Source organism: Vespa velutina, chromosome 2 (assembly GCF_912470025.1).
Source record: "Vespa velutina chromosome 2, iVesVel2.1, whole genome shotgun sequence".
NCBI classification, from domain to species: Eukaryota; Metazoa; Arthropoda; class Insecta; order Hymenoptera; family Vespidae; genus Vespa; species Vespa velutina.
This window is the reverse complement of record NC_062189.1, coordinates 15,860,047-15,865,046: the sequence shown is the minus strand read 5'-3', so window position 1 is coordinate 15,865,046 and position 5,000 is coordinate 15,860,047. Positions and strand designations below refer to the sequence as shown.

The 5,000-nt window shown below is 34.9% G+C and overlaps 1 protein-coding gene and 1 long non-coding RNA gene across 9 annotated transcripts in view; both read left to right on the top strand.

The window, feature by feature from the left end:
* The window catches only part of LOC124947366, a 284,587-nt gene that overhangs the window by 175,657 nt on the left and 103,930 nt on the right, over window positions 1-5,000 (top strand). The gene's annotated exons all lie outside the window — the stretch shown is intronic.
* Window positions 1-5,000, top strand: part of LOC124947370 — a 13,947-nt gene that overhangs the window by 3,561 nt on the left and 5,386 nt on the right. Inside the window, exon 1 of the long non-coding RNA XR_007100389.1 lies at window positions 1-345. This exon is cut by the window's left edge and continues 3,561 nt beyond it. This is a non-coding gene — a long non-coding RNA (uncharacterized LOC124947370). The remainder of the gene's footprint in view (window positions 346-5,000) is intronic.

Below are 5,000 nucleotides of genomic sequence, written 5' to 3'. Positions count from 1 at the left end.
GACGACGACGACGACGACGACGAAGACGATGGCGACGACGACGACGGCGACGTCGTTGGAAGTGGAGGTGAAAGTGTCTGCTCAAATAAAGAAGGGTGTTTAAAAAAAAGAATGGAGTGGTCATATATGATGTGTGTGTATGCGTGCGTGTGCGTATGCGTGTGTGTATGTGTGTGCTTGTGTGTGTATGTGTGGCCAATGGAAACGGAAGTGCAGCTGACAAAGTGTCGCGTGTTGTGTGGAGCAAACGACAACGGTCCTCGTCGTCGCTTGGATAAGCGCATTAGTCCCGACTAGCGTAATTAAAAGTGTTACGTGACAACGACTCGGGAATCGTCGGTATCGGTGAGTTTCCATCATTCGACAATAACAATATTTCTCTCTCTCTCTCTCTCTCTCTTTCTCTTTCTCTCGCTCTCTCTCGCTCTCTCGCTCTCTCATTTTTTCTCTCTCGTTTTCCAGGCTTATGAGCAGGTTTCACGAGGATTTGTTGATTCGAAGAAAAAACGAGCGTGATGAAATAGTTCATATATATATATATATATATATATATATATAGGTTTCGTTAAAAGAAGGATTTAGCGAGAGACATAAAAGAATATTTTAAAAGTATTATATGTCTATGTATTTTTTTTAATATACCTGCATGCATAGAAATCTAATTTATTTAAGTATAACATACCTGTATATTATTAAAATCGATTATAAATTTATTTAAGAACGATATTTATTCCTGTTTGAAGATCGATAAAGGCATAATTATAGTTAATCTTGTAGTGTCTTCGAATATTTTTTTTTTCCTTTTATTTTGTTTTTTTTTTTTGTTTTTGTTTCTTATCTAACACAATTAGCGTATATATCTATGTATATATGGATGTATGGATATATGGATGTATGTATATATGTATGTATGTATATCGTATGGTCACGAGTTTAACGTTTACATATATCCATCGAATATATGGCTGACGAAACGACCGATTCACGTCTCTCCTGGAGCTTTTACATCCTCTGGTTGCTTGCTTTGTTTGCTTGCTTGCTTGTGCGAGCGAGCGAGCGAACGAACGAGCAAACGTGCGCTCGCGCTCACTAACGTTAATGCCACATTAGAAGAGCACTTTTTCCAGAGTTAATGCAGCAGCAAATTCGCATTTAAAGCACCCATTCACCGTCGCTGACGGTTCATGCTTGAATACAGTTTAACGACGTAATCTAGATTCTCGTTTAAAAAAGAGCGAGAGAGATAGAGATAGATAGAGAGAGAGAGAGAGAGAGAGAGAGAGAGAGAGAGAGAGAGAGAGAGAGAGAGAGAGAGAGAGAGAAAGATACACTCGACGATTCGTGAAACGGCCAAGCGCTCGACACAGCGCTCTTCTCATCCCTTCGAGAGAGGAGTTATGTGTCTATCGATGGCAAGCAATATTTGGATGGATATATGTATATGTGTGTGTGTGTGTGTATGTGTATGTGTGTAAAGGAAAAAAAGAAAACAGAGAAAACATATAGTGAAAAATATAGTCGTTAAAAGATCGTTAGCCATGCGACAACAGGATTTGTGGCGTGTCCTAGGAAAGATGAAAAAGGAGGGAATTGATATTAAAAGTTTCTTTTATCGTGATCGGATGAGCTTAGGATCATCAAAGGGAGCATCAATGTTGCAATCTTTGATATTTATATAACATTTTTAAACGTTTATTTTTTTCTGATTACTTTTGCTCTTTTTTTCTTTCTTCGTTTTCTTCTTTTATTTTTCATTTATTTTTTATTTTATATATATATATATATATATATATATATATTTTTTTTTTTTCAAATATTTTTTAGATTATAATACGATCAATTATTTAAAATTGACAATTGTTCGTTTGAATTTTATTCCGTCCGAGAAAAGGCAGTAAATAACTTTTAACAACGAACTTTAAGATTAACGATTAATAGATTAATAGATTAATTTTTATATTGCTCAATGTCAAATTACTTCGTTCGCCTTTTTAATGTCATGGTCACGGCACGTTAACGTCCGACGCAGAAAGTAATTTAGGTGGCATCGCGTTGACGCCTTCGATCGACCGGACGGGGACCGTCAGACCGTCGCGCCGTCGCGGTCGTTGATAAAGTTTATTTCACCTTTGTCGGTTAGCGTTGTGTACGACCAATTGATACGGCTGATAATGGAGAGCGAGTCGTGCTGTTAGTACCCCCTTTTCAACTCCTCGTCATACTAGTCACGACAATTCAACCCCTTATTCGTGTCACGATCAGGTATAGTGTTGTATGTATAAGCCAAGTGCAACCACGCATGAATACACCCCTTATGGAAGGTTCATTTTATCCTGTTTTTTTTTTTTTTCCTATCTTTTCATTTCGTGTATTTTCGTTTCGTTTCGTTTCGTTTTGTTTCGTTTTGTTTTCTGTTAGTTTTTATTATTTCTTCGTTGGTGAAATTTCTATGGGCGGTCGGGGGGGGGGGAGAGGGAGGCGAGAGGAGGAAGAAAAGAAAAAACAGGAAAAAAAAACGAGAAAGAAATGAAATACTCAAAGGAGTTAAATAGTAATTTTGTTAAGGGCTATATTCATCTTTTCTATCGATCAATAATCCGAGTGAACGCAAGTGGTACATACGTGCAAGAGTAGAGTCAAATCAAAGAGATTCAAATTAAATTCTATTCAATACGTTGTAATTGAAATTTGCAGGATGTTTGATGTTTTTCTCGCTTTTTTTTTTTCTTTTTCTCTTTTCTTCCTCCCCCTCCTTCCACTCTTCCGTCCTCTTTTTTCCTTTTGTTTTTCTTTTTTTCATTTATTTCTTTTTTTTTTTTTTTTTTTTTTTTTTTTTTTTTTTTTTTTTTTTTTTTTAATCTTTTTTTATTAACCTCTATCGGCGCAATTTTTCCGACGAATCAAATTTCCCAGTTTTCGCTTTTGATTCGGAACTGCATGTGACGTGACCTGTAATTCGCGTGTTTCTACCTACTAGTCAGTGCAAAAACTCGTCGTGCCAGGAGAGTATCAAATATATTAATATTGTTTTTACAATCCTTTCCTTTTTTGTTGTTGTCGTTGTTGTTGTTGTTGTTGTCTAACGTTGAAAAAATAAAATGATCAATGGTCAAAAATTCGTCGTTATAATCATTTGAATTTCTTTTCAGTTTATAATCGATATCATTCTCTCGTCCTTATCGATTAAATTTTAATTATCGAGATAATCATTTTCCAATAATTTTGCAATCATTTAAATTTTCTTACGTGACTATTTTAAAAGATAATAACGAATAACGAATTGTCCATTGTTTACATTCATTAAATCTAAACAATTAGGATATAGAAATATTTATGAAGATTTATAACGACGATTAATTTTATATCGTATCGACCATTCGTGTCCTCTGTTTCTTTCGCTTTCCTATTTTCATTCAATATTGAAGTACATTGTATATACATATCCCTGGCGACTTAGCATCGTTCACGTGCAATCGAGCGTATCAGAGAAAGTTTAAAGAGAGGTAAAAGAGCTACGGTCTTTTTTGCCCCCTCCAAGGAGAAACAATTGTTTCAGAGAGGGTAAAGTTTTCATCTCTACCGATCCCGAGAGATTTTCCAGCGGCCCCTATTTTCAAGGAAATACTTTTTCCTCCCAACTTACCCCCATCCCCATACCCCCCGCCCCCGTTACGAGGAATCGTTTATAAAGCAGTACTTCTCCAATGTACGTAAGATAAACATCGATTTAACTTTCGTTATTTAAAACATTTTTCCAAGAATTTTCTATTTCTCTCTTTTCTTTTCTTTTCTTTTCTTTTCTTTTCTTTTCTTTTCTATATTGTTTTTGTTTTTTCCCCTCTTCATCGAACGACAATGCATTTATTTCGTTTCTATGAAATTGAATATTTGTTAGTTTCGATATCGTACGATTATTTAACGTTGATCATTTTAAATATTCGTTCATAGAAATTTCTTAAATAAATGAAAAAAGTTATCCAAGAGAAATACTTTGTTTTTCTTTTCTTTTTTCCCCTTCTCATCGAGCGATATATTTTTGACAGAATTCTTTTCTCTCTGTTTCTTTTCTTTCCTTTTTTTTTGTTTTGTTTTGTTTTGTTTTTCTTCTTTTTCTTCTTTTTTTTTTTGTCTTCCCTCCCTCCCTCACCTCCACCCCACCCTTCCATCATTCCTCGTTGTACAACGATAGGAATCATGGCGCCGAGAGAACATTTTCACGAATTTCTTGTTCACCAAGTCTTTCTCGTCTCTTCTCCGGCAACATGCTCGACCGACGGGCCGTCGAGAGAGATCCGTCGTGCCTAAAAATAGGAATGAATAAATTATGAGACGAGTGACTAACGTTCTAGCTCTCCTCTTGTCTTTCTTCGTCGTTCGTTTCTCACGCGACTGCCGCGCGTGCGTCGAACGAGAAGGAGCTGATAAATTGGCAAGCAGACCCGACCGACTTCTGTCGATGACTGCCACGTCCGTCTGGAACTTTACTCGCTCTCCTTCTCTCTCTTTATCTCTTTCTCTTCCTTGACGAGCTTTTTTTGCCATGTCGATCAAGCGAGGGAACATTTCTCTCTTGTGCCTTTCAATTTAGAAACTTCACAGCTGGATTAACATTAAAGATCTTTAAGATATTTTTTTTTGTTCTTTTTTGTTCTTTGTTTTTTGTTTTTTGTTTTTTTTTTTTTTGTTTTTGTTTTAATTCTTTTAACAGGCTTATTATTAATTTGAATTTCATTTATATATAGTCTCTTTAGATTTTCAATCATTTTTCTAATATCAATAATAACAAATTTATTTACGATTATAATGAAATGAATTAGAATTGAATTATTATTACGTTTTACGTTATTGTAATATAATTGAATTATTTATAACGTTGAATTGATGATGGGATATAATTAAACAAAAAAAAAAAAAATTATATACGAATCTATTTGTAGAATGTAGAATTGTTTTATGATTACATTCAATGCTTCATAGAAGTTTTTCATGAGTACGTGTAT